The 25,665-nt window shown below is 48.2% G+C and overlaps 1 protein-coding gene across 1 annotated transcript in view; it reads left to right on the plus strand.

The window, feature by feature from the left end:
* Positions 1 to 25,665, plus strand: part of PTPRA (protein tyrosine phosphatase, receptor type, A) — a 126,907-nt gene continuing 101,242 nt past the window's right edge. The window contains exon 1 of the mRNA XM_014936069.1: positions 1 to 91. The gene's annotated coding sequence lies outside the window, so the exon portion shown is untranslated. The remainder of the gene's footprint in view (positions 92 to 25,665) is intronic.

Raw genomic sequence — 25,665 nt, forward strand, 5'->3', positions numbered from 1 at the left:
CCGCGGCGTCGCACCGGAGCCGTTGGGCGGTGGCGAGAGCCAGCGAGGGAGAAGGAGCGGGCCCGGCCCGGCGCCGCCCGCCGCCCCGCAGGTGAGCGACCGACCGCCCGACGGGAGGGGGGGACGGGCCCGAGGTTGTTATGGCGACCAGGGGGGCGCCGGGCGGGGCCTCTCCGGGCGGCACCCACGCGTGTCCGCGGCCTCTGCGTGGGGCCCGGCGGAGCCCGGCCTGGGGTCCCACCTCGCCCTCCCCGTGCCCCGCCGTGCGTTTTATCTTTTTAATCGTAATAGTAAAAAGTGAATTGGGGGGGAGGAGGGTGTGAACTTCCACGCGTAGGTGTGCAGCGGCCCACCGGCCCCTTCCACCCCGCACCCGTGGGGGCGGCCCAGGGGGATCCGAGCTGGGGACCCCCCGCTGACACCCGGGGGACAGGGCACGCCGCCGGGCCGCAGTCTGACCCCACGGTCGCCAGCCACCTCCTCCCCGCCATGGCTCGCCTCTCCCTGCCGGAGCATGGCCAGGCTCCGTGGGCACCAGCACGTCCGGCACCGGGGCCCCATGAGTGAGCAACCCACCGGCCACGCTGGGCCTGACCCACGGCCTCCGCGGCGGCTCTCGGCCTGTGCCAGGGACATAAGGCTCCTTTTTGGGAGGGGTGCGCCAGCCCGGCAGGCTGGTGGCCTGGCTCCTGCCCTGTGCTCCCTCAGGGAGATGGTCTAAGCTGGAGTGTTGGAGGGGACAACCCTCCTCACCGCCAGGTCCGAGGACTGTGTCCCCTCCTCCTCGGTGTCTCTCGGCACATCCCCAGTGGGAAGGTACGGGCTGCCACGCTCCGGGCTCTCCCACGCTCCACTAGATGTGTTCTCCCTCCTCGGCCAGCACTTGCTTATTTCTGATCTTGGATGTCATCAAGGGTGGAAAATGTGACAGGAAGGAAGGGAGGCTTTTTTTCCTCTTGCTAAATATGGACTGACATTAAAATCCAAATACTGTCGTGAAAGGAATCCCAGCCCCTGTTTGTAGGAGGGAAAAACCGATGTTTTCTGGCTTTTCGGCTGTGAGGTTCCAGCTGGGAAGTTTCGCAAGGAGTGGCGGGGTCCTTGCCGAGAGCCTCAGGAATTTACTTGCTTGTTCACAGGACGCTCTCCGCAGCGTATTACGCTAAAAAAATTAGTCATCCCTTCTCTGCCTGTCCGTGACTGGGGAGAGCTTGCTGTGAGCATGCAGGATGCTTTGAAATCATTTAGGGATTTTTTTTCTTCTTTCCTGTACAAGGACTTTTAGAAATGAAAGGGATGAGGGCAGATAAATCTGCAGCCCCGGCAGGAGTTTTTCATCCTTCTTTATTTTAATTCCTGTTGCTGCAGCAGCCGATGGCAGGGAAGGAGGTGCCTGGGGTGGCTGCGGCCGATGCAGGGAACTGCCAGGTTTTGCAAGGAGGATTTATGTCTCTCAGAATCAGATGAATCGGATGCAAACTCGTGCCGTTATTCCCATAGTGAGGGTGGGAAGCCAGCTCGATGACAAGGAGTGGGACCCCGGGGATGCTCACTGTGCTGCCAGCTCCCCCAGTGATGTCTGCCATGGCCAAGGTGAAGAGCCAGGATGTTTTGGGGGGGTGTGGACCACAGCTTCACTGGGACCTGGGGGTGCTGTGCGTGAGAGACCTGGTGTCTGTGCTTGGCAGAAAACGGGCCCTGCCACGTTCCCCCTCCACATGTTCCTCTCCATCCCGTTTGGAGAGCCTTTTTGGGGGGTGTCTGTGGGAAACTCCAGGGCATTTTCCTGATCTTTATAAAAACAGTTTGTTAAAGCAGTGGGGGGATACTGGGAGGTGCTGAAAATAGATGTTTCCCGTTTCCAGGGGCATTGCTATCCTGGCGTTGCTGCGGCTGTATTGTTTTCAAGCTAATAGGATACATAGCTCTGCTTTTCTGAAATGTCACTCTCAAATAACTGATGCTTTGTGCGGATCCGTGATATTGGTCCAAGTCCAACATCAACATCCTTGTGGAAGAGTAGTTTGAGTTCCCTCTCTTCTCGTCTCCTCCCGCCGATGACCTACATCTGTTCTCCTCAAATCCTCTGTGTTTGCAGCAGGACAGCAGAGCCCAATCCAGCAGGAAGGGTGCAGGTTGTGGGACCTCTGCCACGCTCGGCCCCTGGGTCTGCCTTCACCGCTTTGGGTAAGGCAGTGCTGAGCCATGGTTGTGTGGTCATGGTCTGCGTGATGCCTCAAAACACTGGGGAGCGTGGGGTGGGTTATTTCGGGTAGAATGGAGCACCCGTATGCTTCTGTAGGGTCAGGAGCAGTGCAGCAGATGCACAAGCTGCTGGCTGGTACTTTATTCTTGGTGTTAGATGAGAAGGTTGTCAGCCCTCACAGCTGCTTTCTGGTCTCATTCACAAATCGCTTTTTCCTCTTGAAATAAAACAAATCCCTGGGCTTTCCTGTCGTGGTGGAAATCATTTGAATGTGACCAGGTCTGTAAGCATCTCCAAAGCCTGGGGACAGGAAGAAACACTAGAGCGAAGAGGTAGGAAATGTCCGCATTTATAGCAGTGGGCTGATTCATCTCCCTGCTCTTAACCCTTTCCCTCCTGCTTCTGGTGAGATCCAGCTGTTTTGCTTCCAAGCTCGGAGGCCGAGGAGAATATCGCCAGCTCTTCTCTATCTGGATTGCAAAATACTGCTGGGTTTTGTACATTGTGTTTACGTGGTTTGGGGTGGAAAAGGATTGGGGGTGTGCGGTTATCTGAATCGGATAACCGGAACATCGGCAGTCACATTAGGAAGGATTAATATTTAATATATGGGGTATGAACCATTGAGCTTAATCACTATCTGAAGGGCTTAGGAAGAGATTTACCGATAAGCAAGTGATTCCCAAACTGTCCAGAATGATTTCTTGCATCTTCATCAGAAGCAGCTGATCCTGAATATCGCTGGAGACTGGCCTGATCCTGTTCTTCCTGCTGTCTCTAGTGTTTGTAAGTGGGTAGAGTGGCTTTGATCACAAGTGCTTTCTTCTCCTTAAACTCGCAAAAAATTCTGGAAACTCTTTTTCTCTGATACAACACACATAAGCTGTAGTACTTGTTAGTGCTTGAAACTTACATGAAACTTACATGTGTCAATGCTTGCAACTTGTGTCAATGCTTGAAACTTACATGTGTCAATGCTTGAAACTTACGTGTGTTAGTGCTTGAAACTTAAGCTCATGGGAAGTGTGTTTTGGGCTCTGTCCGGAGCTGGCTCATTCATATTTTTCTCTTCCTAATGTCTTCAGGAGACCTTGAATTTCATCCGTGCCTCCATCACAGTCCTGAAAACCCTTGTGATGGCTGTTCTGCTTTCCATGTCTGCCCCACGATGACCCACGTCGGGTTTTTTGCAGTGTAGAGTGTTTTGTAGTGCAGCAAGGCGGGGGCCTCCCCTCAGGGTTGGGTGCTGCTGTGTTTGTGTGGGAAAGAGGTGGTGGTGGGGGACACATCAAGGTACTCAAATAATCCATCTTCACTGCCACATGTCCTGCAGGACTAAATCTAACCTCCAGGCACTGCACACCAACGCCATGGGGCACCCAGGGGCACTCACCTCTTCCAAAGCCTGATGTCCACCATGAACCTCACTGCCTCGTGCGCTGGCTGCTCGCACACATGCTGTATGACTGCAGTTGGTGGGGCCCTGCGTGTCCTGCAGGTCAGTGTTGAGCTGGTTTGAGGCTGGGAAGCAGAGGCGGGAGGTGAAGGTCTCATTGAGACTCTGGTAGGACTACCAGAGTTCAACTAGATTAGAGGGTCGTGTCTTCGTCTTGGGAAGCCCTGCTCCAGGCTGTGGGAGGGTGTGTGCCTGCGTCCCCCTCCCCTCCCTGCCCTGAGTCAAAACTCACCTGACTGAAAGAATCAGCCGTGGCCATCAAACCAGCTTTTGCTGTGGTTATACATGGGGTACCGCTGTGTTTATGGTGTCTGCAGTTTTGATGGTGGAAGTCGAAACAACTGAGCGTGGGTTGGGTTTTGGCATGTGGGTCATGTAGGAAATCCAGATGGCTACTGGAACAGGTGTGGAGGTTAGCAATCTTTTAAGAAATGGAGTGGAGGCTATTTTTTTTTCCCCCAAAACGCATGTGGGAGAACGCCTCTTTTTATTCTATGTGCGAACAGATTGCTTGCTTAGGCAGCAGCGAGCCCTCTTTATTCCAGAATAATTTGTTGTCCTAATTCGTTCCTGTTGAAGCAACTCTGTTTTGCATGGAATAATTAGTACTAATTTGGACCTGGGATGGAGAATAAGAGTTCTCCGACTTCAGAAGAGTAGACAAGATGCTCTTATGCTAACCTCTGCTTCTCCTGCATGAGTCAGGTTGTACCATGCCATCCCTCCTCTAAAGCAAAATTAAAACCTTTACGTGAGGCCAAACATCCCAGGTTGGTAGGAGGGAGTAAGAGATGAAGGTGTCACCAATTTTAAGCCTTCTGCTGTTGCAGGGAGCTGAGGACATCTGTGGTGAGGGGGAACAGACCACCACCTCCTTCCTTCTTGGCTAACACCAAGGAACAAATAAACAAAAATGTTCCCACTGTGCTGATGTAAAAAGCTGCTTCTGAGCCGGTCTGGCATGTTGGTGTATTCCTGGCGCCCTGGCCAAGTACTTGAGACCTTTTTATTGCCGTAACGAAGTCTTCCACATCCTGCCCCACAGTCTGACTCCAGCCACAGCTATTTTCTGGTACTTCCGGGAAGACACCCCTGTTCTCCCTTCCTTTGCGTAGCGAAGGGAAGCCAGCCAAATTCCTTCCCTCCCCCAGATCCCTGCGTGTTTGAAGAAGGGGAGGTGCAGGCATCCTTCCTGGCTTCCCCAGCATTTACCTGGGAAGCATTAGAGGAATTACGGTGTGAAGGTGCTGCAGGCAGGATGGCCCCTGCCCGTCTCCCAGCCGCCTTCCTTGGCACTGGTAGGTTTGTCGTTTCTGCTGGCAGGGGTGGTGAGCACCGAGGCCGTGTCCTCATTTTACTGAGTGCTGCGTGAACGTCTCTTCAGGCTGAGCCCTGGAGGCAGTGGAAATGGGGGATGTCTAGCCTGGAAATCCCAGCTGGCAGGAGTGAGACGGGCTTCCCGGTGTCTGGAGCCCTGACAGCCAGAAGCCTTGGCTGATGGATGCTACCTGCCTGTAAGGTTAGACAGGGAATTTTAAGACCTGCATTCATAACTTGGGGGTCCAAAATGCTGTTTGACGCTCCAAGATAGATCGATAAAAGCGTGTAAGGAGCCGGTTGCAGAGGTGCTGCAGCAGCATACCAGTCTTAAAAACAGAGTTCAGCGTGTTCGAGCTTGTAGGTTTTGTGTATCCGAGTTAAGTAATAGGTGACAGGAAACCTTGATTCAGGTATGAGCAGTGAATCAATCAACGCTGGATTGCTCTGCGGTTGAACCGGCCCCCACTTGGGATGACTGCCTTCTCGTATCACTCCTTGTTTCGAAATAACCTCTCCAAGTTACAATTGTTTTGATGATCTAAAACCCAGGGGTTTAGCTCACTTTGGTCTCCACCCCGTCGGCGGTGACCTTGCTCCAGAGAGCAGCAGACATTTCTGGTTTAACTGCTGGAGGTAGAATATCTCTCTGGATCTGTGCTCAGGTGCTTCAAGGAAGTGGGGATCTTCTGACCAGAAGGCAACTTGTAGAGGATTTCCCCAAAACTGGTACCAAATCATCCTTGCTTCTCTTCTGTGCATCCGGTGTGTCTTCTTCTGTGTGTATTATTTTTAGTGTATGGTATGGTGGGCTCACACAGGCTCATAATTAACTTTGATTGACCAAGTGGTAGCAAGAGCAATGATTGAGAGATGATGTGAAAATGGGATGGACTAGGCAGATTTTGGGGCTTCTCTGGAGCACTGCTGCCTTTGGGAGCACTGATAATGGCTGCAACTGAATTGCTTAGCCGTAGCAGAGAACCGCATGGTACTTGCAAACCAAGACGCAGATCCCCCTCTAATCCCTGGGATTGTGTGGGTCCACCCCTTGCTTGCGACCCTGCATTTTTGGAGTTAGTGTCTCAATTCGTACTCTGGGGATTTCAAACACTTCATTCACAAACCGCAGCTGGCTAAGGGCTGATATTACTAATTTGTGTTAGTAAATTATGTCATGGTACATGTCAGAGAGCATTCTGCAGCCAGGAAATGTGTTCCTGGCTTCAACATGCGTTGCAACCAGCTTGAAGTCCTGCTTGCACCCTGTTGGACATCTCTTACTGCACCCTTTGTAATAGCAGGTTTGCCCTTGTGAGCTTTCTGGTGAGCACTGAAGTGATAACTGGTGATGTGATCTCAAGAGAGGTCTCGACAAATCTGGGGAAGGTTTTCTGTTTACTCATCTTTATTTAAAACAAAACAAAAAAAAAAAAGGAAAGTGAGAACTTGCATTAACCTAGAGGTCAGTCCACTTAATGTTGGAAGATACTGGCCATAGCTGTGCTTATCCATCCACAAAAGACTCTGCTACTTACTGTGCAGATCCAGTCCCTCTGGAGACTGGGGGAGAAATGGAAAAGGAGGAAGAAGTGACCTGCCTAGACAGTGGAATAGGTTCATGGAAGAAAATCTGGGAAGGCAGCTCTGGTCTGGCTGCTGGTGGCAAGGCGACCTGAGAGACTCAGCTAAACCTGGGGGGCAGAAGGGTCAGATATTACACTCATGATGCTGTTAGAAGTTTCTAAAAGGCAGAAACCCTGAAGTAAGTAGATCTTGCTGAGTAAGAGGAGAAATATGAAGAACAGGATTTGCGTTTTGGTTTTTTTTTTTTTTTTTCTTTTTAAAAAAAGAAGCATTTTAGTGGTTTATAAAGATTCCAGCAGCTCTCTGGCAAAGGGCAGCCTCTTGTTCCAGGCACCACGCGCAGCGCAGGGATATCCTGGCTCTCAACCTAAAGGTTTTGAGGTACCATAAATTTTTCTCATGATAGCATGTGGCAGGACAGCATGCAAAACTTTCCTGCAGCTTTACAATTTGAATAATGTTTTTATCATGCCAGGAGATAGTCATCTCACTTTTGTTCCAGAAGCAAAGTTTTTATGGATATGTTTGAGAAGCCTGAAAATAAATATATCCACACGTGTTTTCCAGTGTTGCTTAACACGTGGTTTACTTCAGAGCCTCTGCATTTCACTTCCTTGCAAACTGGCCACTCTGGAGTACAAAGGCTCAGAAGTGTAACTTCAGGCCCTCTCTCAGCTGTGCACATACTTATTTAGTTAATTTCTAAGTGGAAGTACAGGCTTAGTCTTCCCTTTTCGCTCTGCATTGCTAGATCAGAAGGGCAGTGCTACATTCTGTGGCAGCTCAAATGCTGCAGCTTCACGTCTGTCTCCTAGAAGATACTAATGCCATCCATGCTAGGCCTGAATGATGAATTAGAGATGAACGGAGATGAGTTAGAAATGAATAATAGATTGGAAAGCATGGATAATCCTCAAGATTTTCTCCTGAGGAGACTTTAAATCTATTTGGCTACAGACGGAGCGATGTTTTTAATCCCAGTTTCTGTGTAGAATTTGCATTCTCGTTCTGGTGGCAGGGTGGGAATGCCAGGCGGGATCTTTGGTCGACTCAATGGCAGCAGCTTGTTTTTAGATATTTGGCTAGCTGAAAGACTGTGGCTGGGATTAGAGATTAAATTATTTTATAAGGATATCTAGGAGTATATGGAAAAGAAACGAGAAGACCATTTCTATGGCTAGCTTTGTTTTACTTAGCAATTTTGCAAATAATTTTTTTTTTACTACTTTTTGGTTCTGCTTCACTCAGTCCTTCAAAATCTTCCTACGGGGCAGTGGCCTCCAACAGCTTAATTTGGGAATCCCTGATTTTTTCCATCATTTTAACCCTTTGAGAGATTTAGTGCATGCAAATTGCTGCATAATGGATGGATTTGCATTTCAGTCCCCCTCTGTGCTCTGAAAGTCTGCACAGGTTGGCAGGCTCATCTAGAGCAGGCTACAGACATTTCCCGTGGGGCTATGGGAGAATCTCTTATGTCACCCTGCCTTTCAGAAAAAATATTCAGCCAACTCATCTATCATCTTTTCCATACCTGGCTTGACCTGTAATCATTGTGTACATGTAGGTTTTTTTACTCCAGTAGGTACTGGGAGGTGAAATCTGTGACCCAGCCATTAGCAGCAGTGCCTGGTCTGGGGCTGTGCTTCAGCTCTCGCTGTGCTGAGCAGGCAGCTCTGGCCTCCAGAATCCAACATCCAAACAAATAAAATCCAAAAAAGGAGGTCTTGTTCCAAAGGAAAACTGAGGCATGGGCTAGCTGACTTACAAAGGCAGTTTTGGAAGGGTTAAGATGAATTCAGGGAGGAGAATAACTTAAATGCTGCACAATCATCCTTTCTTACATCTTAAAGCATGATTGAAGTAGGCGTGGGATGGGCAGCTTGCAGCCTTGTCTGTCTGTGCAACCCAGTCTCCAGGAGCATCTCCTCTTGTTTGTCTCCTCTGGCGTGTAGCTCTCTCATCACCTTCTCAGCTGAGGCTCCGGAGAGGCTGACAAACCTGGCGGCTCTGTGAGTGTTCTCCACTCTGGTCCATCAGCATGTTAAGTTGGCTTGGAGGGTCACCAAAGCGTCTCCATCTTTCTCAGTTGCTATTGAGAGGGTCCTTGCCGGGGGTCGTGTCTCTCGGTCAGGGCTGCAGGGAGCTCTAAGTGTTACAGGTGTAAAAACTGTGCTGCAGTTGCATCTTCACAAAGGTGGTGGATCTCTTGGTTTGCCCAAGAGAGGTTGTGTGGACATCTGCGTATCTGAGATTGCTTCTTGTGTCCATGCCTCAGCCTCTACACGACACAGGATTTACTCTCTGCCTTCCTTGAAATGTGTTAAACCGAATTCAGTGCCTGTGCAGAGGTAGTTGTCTTTTTTTCCAAGATGCAGCATATTCTGTGGGGAATGTTTTGAGTTTATGTAACTTCCCATATGTTGCCCTCTTCGTGTAGAAACTTAAAGAGAAATTGTGAAATACAGGGAGCTGCTTTAAAAGGGTATACCCTCAGCTGGATCTTGCCCTGTTTGTGGCAAGAAAAGAGGAACTCAGGGAGCCCTCTGTCCTTATTTTGTCTCTCGCACAGCTGAGTGAGCAGCGTGGGATGGAGCATCTGATGCTGCCCTGTTGCCCAACACTGTGATGACCCTCCAGGAAGCGGGCATGGTGAGCTGTCAGCAGGCTTAAGAGCAGGCACATGCTGTTAGGAAGGGTGGTGGTTTCTCCGTGGAGGTGCTGCAGCCCCAGCATCATTCCCTGCAAGCCTTCTCCCCTTTCCAAAGCCGCTGCGTTCCCTGCAGTGCATCTCTGCCCAGCAGAGAGGTTGGCATTTTTGGTGGACCCTTAAGTCAGTGTTATTTGAACCAGTTGGCTGAACCTGATCTTGTTGGATGTTCTTGGTGTCTGTTCCCACGTAGATTGAGGGGATCTGAGGATGTTCAGCGTCTCATGGAAGAGTCCTTTTGCTCCTGTGGGACACAACCCTGGCAGCTGGTAGGAGACTGATGGATCTCGTTCACTGTAAACCTGAAATAAGCCACTCACCCATCTGCCTGGCTTGTTTCTGCTCATCATTTTTGGAAATGGTTTAGTTGCAAGTGTAAGAGCAATTGTAGGCGGGATGCTGCCAGAGTTTGCAGCCTGCCTCTACTGAATAATTACACAGCATGTAATGAGACTATCTGAAAACATCCATTTCCATTCCCTCTCCAACTTCCTAGGAGCAAAGCCAAGAGTATCAGCCCCCAAACACACACACACACACACCCCCTTTTGAACTTTTAAGGTTGAGAAACTGAATTTTTACTCTGAAAACTGTGCTTATTTGACTGGTGGATAGAGAACAAGGAAGTCTGTGCACACGTGATGGGAGAAGTGGAAATTCCTGGGGGGGAAAAAGTGCTTCAGAGATGAGCCACGCAGGTCTGATGATAGCTTGGTGGAAACTTCAGCCAAGGCACTTGGGCAGCAAAGCAGTCTCAGCAGTGACGGGAAAGCTGAGCTTCTAAGCATCCAAGCCCAGGAATTGACCTATTCAGTGTTGGCTTTTTGTTTTTTTTGAAGTTACTGCAAGATCATGACTGTTTTTAGGAAGCCAAGGACTTTGCAGTTGCTCAATACTTGCTCGGCCGCTTTCACATGGATTATTTGGAATGATTTTATTTTTTGCAGAGTGAATTTAGTGTTGCCAACATGGGATCTTTTGAGATTAGCGTGTTTAGCTGCCGTGGAAAGATGTGGCGTGGTGAGCAACAGTGCAAGCCTCTCCTAGCTGCTGGGCTGGCTGCTCTCACTGGCTGCCACTGTTCCAGCGAGGTGGTACCATCCATCAAGCTGCTTTGGTGATCGTGGCATCGTTAAAGGTGACCAACCCCTGAACATGCTTGCAGCCTTTGGACTGGAAGACCAAACCTGTAGTTCAATTTGTTTAAGCTGATGTTTCTTCCTGAAACAAAGTTCCTACCTGTTGCTGCCCAAGATCCAGGGCACCCGAGTGTGGAGGGGGGGAGATGTCACCCACTGACAATTTGACTCAGTTTGGAAGGGAATCTTTAAAATTGTGTTTTGCAGTGTTTAAGGATTCCTTCTCTTATGGGACTCACTGCATCTTCTCACACAACCATTAGCACAAGGAGGGTGTTGCAGTGTGTGTATGAGGGATTTCATTTTGGACCATTTAGTGCCTCATCGGTTGAGAAATGTGACAACGGATTTAAGTGAACTTAGGTTCGTGGAGCCCTGTCTACTGAAATGCCACCCACTTTGTTGTAGAAGGTATTGGTGGCCAGCTGAAATTGCCTCTTTATATTTGGTGTTGGATATTTCTCCCTCTGACTCTTGATTAAGGCAATGTAGTTACAGAAATGTGAGTAATTAACTAATTAAGGACACGAGCGGTAGTGCAGTAGCCAGCTTGCATGGGTACGTGGACATTTTTCTCCGGTTCGGAGTCCAACATGGAAAGGTCATCTCAGGATACCTCTGCCACGCTCATCATAGCTGTGGCTGGTCCCGTCCTACAGCTGACACCTTCCGTGTCACTCCAGCTGTCTCCAGCCCCCCGGACGGTTGTGGCAGCCTGTGTGGGGTCCCACCTCTGACGCCGGGGTGCAGGCAGGCTCCCAGCCCTGCCACCAGCCCTGCCGGCAGCACATCCCGAGCCCAGGGGAAGGAATAAGGCTGCTGCTTCCACCTTTTTTCTTTTTCATTTTGCTTGTTACAATAATCGTTACAGAACTTTCAAAGTGCTGCTTGAGCTTTGTCTTCATGAACAGGACTGGCCTGTTGGTGCAGGGATTTGCAGGAGGATTATTTTGCTGTTTAGGTGACAAATTGCAGCTCGGCTCCTTTGGGATGCTTTGACTTGACTCCTGAGGAGGTGAGTGCCTGGCATCCAGAGCTCAGTCCTTCGTGTCCCTCCTGTGGTTTGAGCCCGGGGTACGGCAGTATAAAAGGTTTATAATAAATAGCCTCTTTTCAATTCTGATCTCCCCACAGCCTGAGGTGTTCCTGCCTCTCTATCTCCCTGCGCCAGCATCTCCAACAGAGATAATTTGTGATGTGGCAAAGCCTCTGGTACAGGGGAGATGGGCTTCAGGCTCCGGCATCATATGAGGGTTTTTCTCCTGTCCTTTGATCAAAAGGACTGGCAGTAAATTGCCCCTGGGGTCCAGGTTGCGCTGTGCCAGGCCCGGTGGGTTTCCAGCATGAGAAGCAGGCTGTGGGACTGTTTTATGTGAGGTGAAGGATGTGTTTCCCCCAAAGATCTTATTAGAGCGGTGCCATCGGCAGCCCCTTCCCAACAGCCCTGCTCCTCACCCCGGCCCTTGGGAAGGGGATGCCAGAGGGCTGAGGGTGGGAGCAGATGCTGAGCTGTGCTCAGGGATTCTCTTTCACCTGCAGTTCTTCATCATGCATTTCTGTGTGGCATAATGAGGAATCAGAGAATTTATTATTATTTTTTTTAAAGATGGAAGCATCAAACTTGGCTGTAGGGGTGCAGCCTTGTTTCATTTAAGGTTGAGAAACTGAATTTTTACTCTGAAAACTGTGCTTATTTGACTGGTGGATAGAGAACAAGGAAGTCTGTGCACACGTGATGGGAGAAGTGGAAATTCCTGGGGGGGAAAAAGTGCTTCAGAGATGAGCCACGCAGGTCTGATGATAGCTTGGTGGAAACTTCAGCCAAGGCACTTGGGCAGCAAAGCAGTCTCAGCAGTGACGGGAAAGCTGAGCTTCTAAGCATCCAAGCCCAGGAATTGACCTATTCAGTGTTGGCTTTTTGTTTTGTTTGAAGTTACTGCAAGATCATGACTGTTTTTAGGAAGCCAAGGACTTTGCAGTTGCTCAATACTTGCTCGGCCGCTTTCACATGGATTATTTGGAATGATTTTATTTTTTGCAGAGTGAATTTAGTGTTGCCAACATGGGATCTTTTGAGATTAGCGTGTTTAGCTGCCGTGGAAAGATGTGGCGTGGTAGTGGGCAGTGCAAGCCTCTCCTAGCTGCTGTGAGGAGTGGAGGGCTGGCTGCTCTCACTGGCTGCCACTGTTCCAGCGAGGTGGTACCATCCATCAAGCTGCTTTGGTGATCGTGGCATCGTTAAAGGTGACCAACCCCTGAACATGCTTGCAGCCTTTGGACTGGAAGACCAAACCTGTAGTTCAATTTGTTTAAGCTGATGTTTCTTCCTGAAACAAAGTTCCTACCTGTTGCTGCCCAAGATCCAGGGCACCCGAGTGTGGAGGGGGGGAGATGTCACCCACTGACAATTTGACTCAGTTTGGAAGGGAATCTTTAAAATTGTGTTTTGCAGTGTTTAAGGATTCCTTCTCTTATGGGACTCACTGCATCTTCTCACACAACCATTAGCACAAGGAGGGTGTTGCAGTGTGTGTATGAGGGATTTCATTTTGGACCATTTAGTGCCTCATCGGTTGAGAAATGTGACAACGGATTTAAGTGAACTTAGGTTCGTGGAGCCCTGTCTACTGAAATGCCACCCACTTTGTTGTAGAAGGTATTGGTGGCCAGCTGAAATTGCCTCTTTATATTTGGTGTTGGATATTTCTCCCTCTGACTCTTGATTAAGGCAATGTAGTTACAGAAATGTGAGTAATTAACTAATTAAGGACACGAGCGGTAGTGCAGTAGCCAGCTTGCATGGGTACGTGGACATTTTTCTCCGGTTCGGAGTCCAACATGGAAAGGTCATCTCAGGATACCTCTGCCACGCTCATCATAGCTGTGGCTGGTCCCGTCCTACAGCTGACACCTTCCGTGTCACTCCAGCTGTCTCCAGCCCCCCGGACGGTTGTGGCAGCCTGTGTGGGGTCCCACCTCTGACGCCGGGGTGCAGGCAGGCTCCCAGCCCTGCCACCAGCCCTGCCGGCAGCACATCCCGAGCCCAGGGGAAGGAATAAGGCTGCTGCTTCCACCTTTTTTCTTTTTCATTTTGCTTGTTACAATAATCGTTACAGAACTTTCAAAGTGCTGCTTGAGCTTTGTCTTCATGAACAGGACTGGCCTGTTGGTGCAGGGATTTGCAGGAGGATTATTTTGCTGTTTAGGTGACAAATTGCAGCTCGGCTCCTTTGGGATGCTTTGACTTGACTCCTGAGGAGGTGAGTGCCTGGCATCCAGAGCTCAGTCCTTCGTGTCCCTCCTGTGGTTTGAGCCCGGGGTACGGCAGTATAAAAGGTTTATAATAAATAGCCTCTTTTCAATTCTGATCTCCCCACAGCCTGAGGTGTTCCTGCCTCTCTATCTCCCTGCGCCAGCATCTCCAACAGAGATAATTTGTGATGTGGCAAAGCCTCTGGTACAGGGGAGATGGGCTTCAGGCTCCGGCATCATATGAGGGTTTTTCTCCTGTCCTTTGATCAAAAGGACTGGCAGTAAATTGCCCCTGGGGTCCAGGTTGCGCTGTGCCAGGCCCGGTGGGTTTCCAGCATGAGAAGCAGGCTGTGGGACTGTTTTATGTGAGGTGAAGGATGTGTTTCCCCCAAAGATCTTATTAGAGCGGTGCCATCGGCAGCCCCTTCCCAACAGCCCTGCTCCTCACCCCGGCCCTTGGGAAGGGGATGCCAGAGGGCTGAGGGTGGGAGCAGATGCTGAGCTGTGCTCAGGGATTCTCTTTCACCTGCAGTTCTTCATCATGCATTTCTGTGTGGCATAATGAGGAATCAGAGAATTTATTATTATTTTTTTTAAAGATGGAAGCATCAAACTTGGCTGTAGGGGTGCAGCCTTGTTTCAGGGGCTGAGCAGATGCACCATGAGCAGCAGGGACGTAGACTTTCCTTCTGCTGCCCTCCAAGGGTGCTGTGGCCTCTGGTCTGGGTGACTTAGGTCAGCCACTGAGTTTATTCAGTTTGGTGGGTTTTTTGGAGACTTTCGGAGAGCTAGTGTTGCATCAAGCCTTGGGAGGCCATGTGGCCTCTGACAGCTGCCGTGGCACAAACCCATCATTTGGACTTGGGCAAGCAGGCAAGGGCTGCCAAGACCAGCAGTGCTGAGTGACACTGAAATCTCGCTGCAGATCCGTCCTGCAGTACAGGAGTGAGACACCGAGAAGCCGTTTCCATCCATTTTCATATCCCCACTGTGAGTGGTTCTTGGATCCTGCCCCTCCATCTCCACGGCCAAGAGGCGAAAGATGATCTTGGACTAAGGTGCTCACAGGCAGCAAGTCTGGCAGTACCCACACTGCCCTCTTTCCCCCCGTCCTCCTTTGCTTTTACAAACCTGTTCCATAAATTGTCTCTGTTGACAAAATCACACTTAATGTCAAGTGCTTGCCCACTTAATTCTTCCACTTGTAGTTTTTCTTTCCTCTGGGCAGGGTTGTTTCTTAGCAGCTTTAAGCTCAAAGATGCCTGTTTGTTAAGTCTTTCCTGGCTTCAGAGAGGGGAGTTGAAACTCTTTAATACTCTTGTCTTCTGTAAGCTCTCTTCCATGAACTTTCCTTCACTCGCCATCCTACTCCCATTTATCAGTGTCTGCCTTACTCACAGGTTTCATGCCCAGGGAGGGACTGGGGTATTCCTGGTGTGTCACACGGAATTCCCCTGCTGCCCCCAGGGAAAAGGGGACGGGTGTGAAACAGAAGGACGAGTTGGTACTTCCATGCTTCTTGAGAAGTACTGAGTTTTGAAATAGCTGAGCCTGAAGTCTCTTGCTTGCAGAATAGATACGATGTGTCTAACGATGCTGACTGCTTCCCGCTTGAGTTACCCACCACCTGATCCAAAAGGGGCTTATTCCCTCCGAAGTGGGGCGTATTCAGCTCACTTTAGTGAATGGGCAGCTGGAAAAGCAACACTTTAGCTTTTTCCCAGCAGAAAACACCCTGCAGAGGTTTCATAATTAATAGTAAGCTGCTAAATTTTATCATCTTTGATAGTCAAGCATATGCTATTAGCTGAACTCAGTGGCTTAGTCCTGTCCTATAACCTCCCTTTAACCTTGGTGCCTTGGAGCTGTACCTATTTTACCATTAATATTTGCACTTAACATTCCCACTTACTGCTTAATAACTGGGGGTCAAGCCCCATCTTGTCAAAATTAGGTGTTCTCTGGGGCTGAGGCACAGCAGTGTTTGCTTATTAGCTAGTACTTGGTCGAGCAGGGAGGGCTGTTGCTCTGGTGTAGAAAGGGAATTAAGGTGTGAAGAGCTGATTAGTTGTTACGTGGCAGAGGTGAGCTGATGTAAGATGTAGGTGGTGTTGTTTTGGGGAGTCTATTTTTCTGTTCCCTCCTTTCTGCACGTGTTGGACCACGTCTGGTGATCGGGTAAGGCAGCTCAGCTTGCTTACCTTGGCGTGAAACTGCTCTCCCCAGCACAGCACCCAGTCCCAGCTGATGTTTTGGCAGGTTAGCAATGCCAGTTGGCCCAGCGTGGCCGACGCGGAGGCTGGCATGGGCCACTGTGGGAATGCCTGGGGCTGGGGGGGTGGAGGAGAAGGGAGCTGTCGCCTGGTGGCAGTGGCCTGTGTGATCATCCAGCTCTGAGGACCCCGAGTAACCCACCACAGAACTTCTCCCAACTCTGGCCCACATCCCCACCGCCTGACTCTCGCCTCTTGGTAGGCTGAAATGAAAATGTGGAAAACATATGTGACCTGATGATACTATCTTGTTTAACTGTCTATATCCAGATGTTTCCAGCTTGTAGTGCTAATTTCCACTTACAGTTATCCAAGATGCTTACTACTTTCATGTCTGGGAAGAGGAGTCAAACTAACTTTACCATTCGTCCTGTGATTCATTACTTTGCTCCATCCTACATCTCTTGCATCCAGGTAGGGCAAGACTGTCCATAACCAGACTGTCATACACATCTAGACATCTCCTTCCTGTAGGGAAGATTTTTCTTCATTAGTTGGATGAAAGTATTGAAAAGCAAGAGGAATAAGACTATTTTGAGAGTAGTTCAAATTTCAGGATAAGTACTTTTTTTTCATCATGTCCTTTTTTGAAGACGGTTTGAGTAGCTTTCTCTAAGGGATGCTCTTCCCTTGAGACTGCAGATGCTTTTCTTAAAATTCGTTGGCACGTGACCACTGAGCACTAAAGGATTCATATGAATTTTTCTAACTCCATTTGAAAGGCAAGCTGTTCTTTCAGCCTCTTGCAGAATCTGTATGACAGGAGATGCTGTAATCAGGCTGCAGCAGTAATTGCACTTGTAATGTGAAAGACAGAACAGAACCTAAAATTCTCATCCTCGACTGGCCCTGTGGGGACTTAAGGTAGTTAAAAAAAAAAAAAAACAACCCAAAACCAACAAACCCAACCATTGCCTTTGACATTTGAAATTGGTCTGGGCAAAACATTAGGAAACAACATACTCTAGGGGACAAGATGATCTAATACATCTGACTTTAAGGAAACATGCTCCCGTGGAAACTTGTTTCTGTGCCTGTTCCAAAGCACTGGCTGCCCCCCCATACCATCTCAGCGTAGTCAGCAAGTTCCAGGTAAACTTCTCTTCTGCCTTTTATTTTGTGCATGTATCTGAGTTAGCTCCGTTCCTAAGTAACCGGTTCTTTGCCAGGAGAAAGGCTTCCAGGATGCTACTGAAATTTGTCTTCTGTTTCTTGAGGAAAAATGCTTTCTTGTAAGTATTTTGCCCAAGATCTTGACTGTTGTAGTGAAGCTGAGGCTTCCAGCGTTGGTTGACCTTCTTAGGATGAAATTCCAGCCACCCATGTGCACCGTCAGCATTTATGAAAGAGGTCTGGAGAACCAATCTGTGCCATAGGATTTCACCATCACCACTTTGTTGTTCCTTTGAAATTGCAGTTGTGATGCATGACAATCCTCAATGTAGCAACCATGATTTACAAACAAAAGCCCTCCGCTTTTTAATGCTGTTGAATTTTGAGGGGTGTGGAGACAGGAGCTGGGTTGGAGTGAGCTGCAGTGGTCAGGTGTCCCCAGTGCTGCAGGAACTCACAGCTGTAGCTCAGCAGCTTGGGCTAGGGATGCTTCTGCAGTGGTAGATCCTTGGTGGTCCTTCCTCCAGCCAGCCCCAACTGCAGATCAGACCCTTATGAAAATAGCTCTTAGTAAGATGACAGTGAAAGGGGCTTGGCACCCCAGGTGGATATGAGCTTGTCTTCATCCAAGTTACTCGAGGTTTTCCTTTATTAAAGGTTTGGCGTTCCCTGTTTGGCTGGCTGGAATGCAAGGCTGATTTCTTTCTTGTATGTAATCGTAGGTGTGGCGTGGACTTTCCCAATATTTGTTGCTTATTGTCTTTCCCATTTGTCTTTCCTCATGCCGCATAAAGCAGTCCCATTTGTCTTTCCTCATGCCGCATAAAGAATATAATGGATTACCTTTTCAGGGTCTGATTCTTGCTGGTTTGTTCAGGAGCAGGTGCCAACAGCCACCCTGGGCAGGCATGAAGTGGTACATTAGAAGCTTATCTGGAATTGAGTGTAGCCTCCTTTCTGCCTCTGAAGGACATGACCTCTTTGACAAGGTTTCCATTTTTGTGAAATCCACCTGTAGCAATGAAAAACTGAACCACCAGCTCTAGCGGACTGACCCGTGGTGGTGCTTGGGTTTTAACTGGGGTGAATGAGTCAGCCTGTCCTCAGCTGAGCATTTGTGCAGTGAAAGCACTAGCACTATCAGCACCGCTTGACCACTGGTTTCCTGTTGTTGTGGAAGCCTGTACATGGCTGTAGGAACAGCTCTTGCCTCCGTCCTACTGCTCTTATGAAGCAGGTATTTCCAGTGTACTGAACTATGGAGAAAGAGGGAAAAGCACCCTGCAAAGCTACCTCGATTTGAGACAGGCAAGTTTTCTGGTCCTTGTGGTCTCTCTTGGCTGTCCCCAGCTGCTAAGTCTCAAAACTTCTTACAATCCTAACATCTTTGGAGAAATCCTCTTAAAAAAACAGAAATGGGATACAACCATCATCTTCACCCTCCTCTTTCCCTGGGGGAGCAGGAATGGTACTTTCCTTATGTAAAGACCTGCCACTTTTCTGAGCTCATATGCATTTTTCATGGCACGCTGGCTGAAATCCCTACGCTGTGCTGGCTGCACCTCCTACTCACCTCTTCTCTCTTTCATTTTAAGTCACAGAGGTTGTTTTGTCGGAGTTCCACAGGCACTTGATGTGCTTCTCCATCTCCCACGTCCTGTTCTTGGCTCTGCCTCTGACCTCCTGTAGAGCAAATGAGAATCTCCCCTTGCTTTTGTTACTTGTTTTTTTCCCTTTTGTTGAAGCTTTTAGGGCCAGGGTGCATGTTTGTGAGTGTCTGGATGTTTCCTGTTGTAGGGACTGTACAGTATGTGTCTTCTCTGCTTATTGTTTCCAAAAGCAGGGCCAGAAACATGCAGAGATCGAGACCTTGTCTGAACCTGAACTTCTAGTATCATAGGTCTAACTGATGACCTTAGGGAGCTACACCTAGTCATTCCACAAATAAATCTTTATAGATCAGCATTTACATTATAGAACTTCATGCAAGTTGGTTGCAAAGTCACTTTAAGTGCAACAGAATACAAAATGTTAGGTTAAGGCTTTAAAGGTAGATAAGTATCTATCTAGAGGCCATGAAGGACTGGTGACTAGGAAGTTATGGCAAACTCATACCAGACCCTTTCTTAGTTCTTGGGGTACGGTCTTGGTGTCTCAGGACCATCCTTTCACACTGGGCACTCATATTTTTTGTTGTTCATCCCTTCTTCCTAAAAGAAGAACACAAGGACGTGCAATAACACCATAGAAGAGCATATGTGCCCGGGTGCTGAAGGCACATCTTTGGCGTGTCAGCACGTGGGAATATCTGTATAGAAACTGACGCTTGTGGAGATGGGAACCATCCCGACTGAAGTCAAAGCAGATGGGACGCCCAGACTGAACCAGCCCGTCTAGTTTATGCTATATTAATTAGACATGTTATCGGAGTCATCTGTATTTTCTTTCCTTTTCTTTTTCCAAACCAGTTCTTCTTCTTTGCCCGCAGAGGTACTAATGAGGAGTGCAGTTTGATTCTTTCAGACTTGCACGGCAATGCTTGTTTGTCGTGATCTATATTAATGCTGTAAAAACTTTGGGGTGAGAACTCAGTGGAGCTTTGTGAGCCGTGGGTACCATGATTTTTGGAGTTGATGGTACTGTCGTGGTAACCCGTCCTCCCCCTCCGTGCTATCGGTGTTTGTAAACATTTCTACCCCACACGTTAAGCTATGCTTCTACTTGCTGTAGGATTTTTAAAAACTTACATGTTAAAAAAAGTGACTGGGTAAACTCATGGAAGGAAAGTGCAAAGATCCCTGGGCAGAAGCAGTCCGTGCTGGAGACGAGCAAGTGTTCTGGGGGGAAAATGGTAAGTGCTGGTGTTCATTTGACCTTGCTTCCCACACCTGGTGCTGGTTGATGTTGGAGGTATTGAATTAAAGGCATCTTAGATGTGATCTGTCTTGCTTATGTGGACACTCTCAGGTTGTAACTATGCACACTAATTTTTAAGAGTTTACTGAATACATTGGTGGTTAAAGCACTGAGCTGGGAGCTGGAAATTGAGGTTTCCCCAGATTTCCTTTGGATCTCTAGCTACCAGTAGGTTAATTTCTGCATCCTCAATGTTAGGGCCCTTATCTGTAAGTGGATTGTAAAACCCATCAAGTGTGGTGTGCCCATGTGTGATGTGGGAGACAGCGAAACCTCCTAAAGCCAACCTGTACCCGAGTGGGCACAGGTGGGGCTGTTTTACAGCTGCCATTTGGCAAGATAAAGGGGAGATCTGTGGGTTTGCTTCACGTCTAAGGCTCTTCCAGGGAAAATACTCATTCACTGACTGAGCCAGATGATCAGCCCTGCACGAACAGGGGGGGAAATGGCTATTAAGGATCGGTTTGCCAGATGACTTGGATATTGCACAGATCCCTTCCCTTACAGCAGGACAAGATGATGACCATGTCCAGGCTCTTCCCTTGCACATACACACAGCATATGTTATCCTTGAAGTCCTTTTCCCAGGCGTGGCATGCCTTTGTGCATGCACAGCGTCTACTGTGTTAATAAGATGCTAGTGTCTTATATCAGCAAGTTAATTGGGTCCCTCGGTGCAGGGATATTTCCTGCTGCTGCATCCTCTTTCTAAAGCTACCTGTCTACCTCGGGTACTTCACCGCTGATGAAGATCTGTGATGCTGAGCTCTCTGCCGTGCCCGAAGCCAGCGGAGGTTAAATCACAGATAAACCTTTGGGATTGCTTTCAGGCTCGGGGAGGGGGTACACATGCTGAGAGCGCTACTGGAGTCATTTTAATTGTGGTGTGTTTATCGTGCTTACTGTAAACACAGCAGGAGATTGCTGCTTCTCTGGAGCCTGAAAGCCTGCATCACCCTGCAACGGCATATCGGTCCTAGAGAGCTGTGGGGCACAGGTATGCACTGGTAGAGGTCTCAGCTGGCTTGTTTCCAGCTGAGGATGAAATTTCTCTGGGTCCTGTGCTTCCTCCTCAACTTGCGCCAAACTTAAATTATTTTGTAACAGAATTTTGTAGGCTGATTCCTCCTCCTGAAAGCAAGCTGCCCTGTTGCTAGGGGAGTGGGGGAAAAAACCTTGAGAATACTAATCTTCAGCGGTCCAACACTGTAGATAACATTGAGTCACTGCTGAAAGCCTCAAAGCAAAACAGATGTTCTGTTTCTAGTGACTAAGTATTAAAGGTACCAGATGAGCAAAGTTTTAGCTAAAGTATTTAATTTGTGGTTGGTAACTGAGACAAAGCATGAACAAACAAGATGCAGTGCAAAAATGGGCTTCTCTTCTGTCTTCAAATTGCCTGCATGTTTTCATCAAAACTATTTTCCAGTTTTTTCCCTTTTTTTAAATAGGTCTTTCCGGCTTGACTCATTCTCACTGTAATTGTAACCTTTAGTTCTGGGTGGGAAGGCAATTATTTTGCAAGGCATGAGACCAGCGGTGGTGTGAGTGGGCTTTTGTTGCTGCCTCTGTCATTTCACTGTTTGACAAGTCACTTCTCTAGGAGTGTCTTGTGTCTGTGAAGTTGGGGATAATTACATTTAATATCAAAAATAAGGAAACTGGACTTATTGATACATCTGCTTAGCCTTACTTTTGAATTCATGAATGAGTAGAAAACTTTGAATCTGAATGTGACTCTCATACAGCTGTTAGCCTTTGGGTAAGACGATTGTTGAAGACCTATGCTCTTAAAAAAAACAATAAAAAATCAGAACTGTGATCCCAGGAACCTGGGCTTTTTGGGCAGCCAACACTGGAAGCTCTTTGAAATGCTTCTGGCCTAAGTGTTAGGTTCCCATTCCTTTGATCATTGGTGAGAAACCTGAGCACCCACACAGAGGAGTGCATGACTTATTGGTGGAACACAAAAGGGAAGGAAATATGTCCTGGTGTCTTCTCAGCAGCGTGGGCATCATGAGCGCTTGTGAGTTTCTCAAGCCAAATAAATACCTAACATAAAACACATTAAAAGTCCTGAGAAAGAGGACCATGGCCAGAACTTCCCCCCTAGTTAAGTCCATTAATCACTACACTATATACTTTCTGGTGTAATGACTTGCATATTTGGCTGCTTAGCACTGTGGCATCATCACGGAAGGACAGAAAAGACTATGGGCTGACAGGGCTGCCCTCCCTGGTACGTGGGAAGTGAAATTGAACTGCTGAGCCCAAGTGAGAGCTGAAGCCAGGGCTCTATCACGCTGGAATTGCAGGATTTAGCTTTTCTTATTGGCAAGTTCTAGAAAGTCTCTATTAAGAAAAAGGATTTTTGGATCTCTTCTGAGGGTGCCTCCCTTTGCAGGCTTTCTCAGGAGCCTGTATGCTGAGCACTTAATCTTCCATCCCACTTAAGGGAAGAGGGGCAGACACCAAATTTTGTTGGCGCCTTATTTCACTTAATTCTTGCATTTAATTGTTCTTGATTGGGCTTTTAAGAGAGTCTCTGCCAAAATCAAGAAGTTAACAATTAAAGTAATTATTGTGGTGATGGAAGCAATCAAAGAGGCCATCGAGTTCCTGGTCTGTGTGCAGTGAAGGAGAGGAGCAGGCAGGATCTCCTGGGACACGCTGGGCTCCAGGAGTTAATTTTGCCCCTGGCTCCTCTCTCCCTGAGCAATCCATTTGTGCTGGAAGTAAATGGCAATTTCTTGCAGTGAGGATAGGCTTTGCTATTGGAGAAAATGACGTATATTTATCATCCCTATAGCTGAATGCTCTCTGTGCCTTTTTTACTTGCTGTACATCTAAACCAAACTCTTTGGTGATGAGCTTGCTTGTATGAGATCAGATTTCATGGTGACCTACAAGTATTTTTCTTTCTTGCATGTGCTGTTTCCCTGCAATTTCTATCACTGCAGTAATCAAGCAGTATTCCTCAAGAAGCCTGAATAAATAATGTGAGATTCTCCAGCTTTTTTGAGCCAAAACTGTAAGTACAGGTAGGAGATGGAGCAGGTCATCCTGGAAACCATTTCCACGCACTTGATGGATGAGAAAATCGTCAGCAGTGGTCACCATGAGTTCACCAAGGGGAAGTCCTGCTTGACTACAGAAATTTCTACAATGAAGTGACTGGTCTACCAGAAGAGGGGAGAGCAGTTACTATTGTCTACCTGGACTTCGTAAGGCATTAGACCATGTCACCCATAAGATCCTTGTAGAGAAGCTTTTGATGTATGGACTGCATGAGCAGACAGTGAGGTGGGTTGAAAACTGGCTCACAGAATGGTGGCACAAAGTCTGATGGGAGGCCAGTAACAAGCAGTGTACCCCAGGGGTCAATACTGGGTCCAGTCCTGTTTAACATCTTCATTAATGATCTGGATGGTAGGGCAGAGTGTACCCTCAGCAAGCTTGCTGATGACACCAAACTGGTGTTCAACTGAGAAGAGTGACTGATACTCCAGAGGGTCATGCCATCCAGAGGGACCTCACCAGGCTGGAGAAATGGGCCAGCAAGGACCTCATGGTGTTCAGCAAAATGTGCCAAGGCCTGCCCCTGGGGAGGAACTATCCCAGGTACCTGTATGTTCTGGGGCCATCTACCTGGAAAGCAGCTTGGCAGGAAAGGACCTGGGGGTCCTGGTGGACGCCAAGTTAGCCACGAGCACTAATGTGCCCTTGGAGCAAAGAAAGTCAATGGTGTCCTGGACTGCGTTGGACAAAGTATTGCCAGCAGGTTGAGGGAGGTGATCCTTCCCCTCTACTCAGCACTGGTGAGGACATGTCTGGAGCACTGTGTCCAGCACCAAGCTCCCCAGTACAAGAGAGACACAGACATAGTGGAGAGAGTCCAGCGAAGGGCCACAAAGATGACGAAGGGACTGGAGAACCTCTGCTGTGAGGAAAGGCTGAGAGAGCTGGGACTGTTCAGGCTGGAGAAGAGAAGGCTCAGGAGGAGCGTCATCAATGTCTGTAAACACCTGAAGGGAGGGTGCAAAGAGGACAGAGCCAGGCTCTTTCCAGACAGGACCAGAGGCAATAGGAACAAATGGAGACACAGGAGGGTCCTGTGGAAACACTTTTTCACTGTGAGGGTGACCGAGCACTGGGACAGGTTGCTCAGGGAGGTTGAGGAGTCTCCATCCCTGGAGATCTTCAAAATCTGTCTACACGTGGTCTTGAGCAACTGGCTCTGAGTGGCCCTGGTTGAGCAGGGGGTTTGGACCTCCAGAGGTCCCTTCCAACCTCAACCACTGTGTGATTCTGAGACAGGAAGGTTGAGGTCCTCAGGAGACAGGCTGAAACCTCTGTATGTTGGGTATGACTGGGTATGACTGCAGCTAGATTTTGAATCCTGTAGCACTATAGGACTGTATATAACTGCAGCTAGATTTTGAATCCTGTAGCACTATAGGACCACTTCTTATTTGTTGTATGCAGTGCTATATAAGTGTAAAATGGCTTAATAATTCCTTTCTTGCAATTTTGGATTACTTTGTATCTTTATGCTATGTGTTTTCTTTTGCTTGCTTCCTCCTTTCACCTTCCCAGATGTCTCCTCAGAGCAAACTTCCGTGACTTTTATTGTTCTGCTTGTTTTCATTGCCCGTCTTGGGTAAACGTATTATTTTTTTCTAAATGTGGTTTCCTAGAGCTCTGCAAAATGCTCTTTCACCGCTGCATTTTGAAGTATTAGTTGTAAAGGAAAGGGGAGGGAGTCCTAATTCGGCTGCCTTTCTTCCTTTATCTATTTTTCTTTTTAAAAGTGACTAAAGCAACAAATAAATAATGCTAATTTTTTGCTACCATCTGTGAATGCAGAACCAAGCTGTTTCAGAGTGGCATTTTTAGTGCCCTCTTTATCTGTGAACAGGGGAAATTAAAAAAGCTCTTTGCATTAGCAGCAGTAACCTATCTCCCACAAATTGTAGTCTGTGCTCCCATCTACCACTGAAACCCAAAGCAAACAAAGATTCGTGCAAAGACAGGAAGCGTTTTGGGTGTAATTGCCGGTAGATCTTTGCTTTCATGATTTTTGGTTTCACCCAGAAAGGCAGCTGAGCAGTGCTGCGGTTCACTTGGGTGGATTTATTATGAGTTCTTGCTGTGCTCTAATTTGACGTTTTTGGCAGCTCTGTGAGTTTTAAAACATCCTCTGCGAGAGTCTCCTGGCCACGCTAAATGAAAATGTCCCATGGAGGGGAGGGAAGGGGCTGGTGTGCGGCAGCACGGGTGAGCTACGCCCTGATGACAGCCCTGCCTCCAGGCTCCATTTTTTTGGCCTCAAGCCTCCTTTTTCATAATCCTACCCCGATCCCTCGCCTTCTGCATGGATCGGAGCCTGAAGACCCTGCAGTTTGACCAGATCAAACTGGGGAGTAGGTCTCTCCCATCATCTGAGCCACGAGGTGGTGGTGGTGGTGATGGAGTCAGTTGGCCTCAGCTATATCAGAAGCCCTCGCTGGTATAAGGACCTGGTTTGGGTGCTACTTTGAAGGCTGAAAAAAAATCAAACCTTGAATATAATCCAGGAAGAAGTGGACCAGGTCTGGCTCCTGGAGCCCGTGTTGAATATGTAGATAGTGCCACAGTGCAACCCCACGTCAGGGCTGAGGTCTCCCTGTGAAGTCCTCATGGCATGTTCTGCTGTG

This window comes from Calidris pugnax, unplaced genomic scaffold, assembly GCF_001431845.1.
Source record: "Calidris pugnax isolate Ruff unplaced genomic scaffold, ASM143184v1 scaffold14, whole genome shotgun sequence".
NCBI lineage: Eukaryota > Metazoa > Chordata > Aves > Charadriiformes > Scolopacidae > Calidris > Calidris pugnax.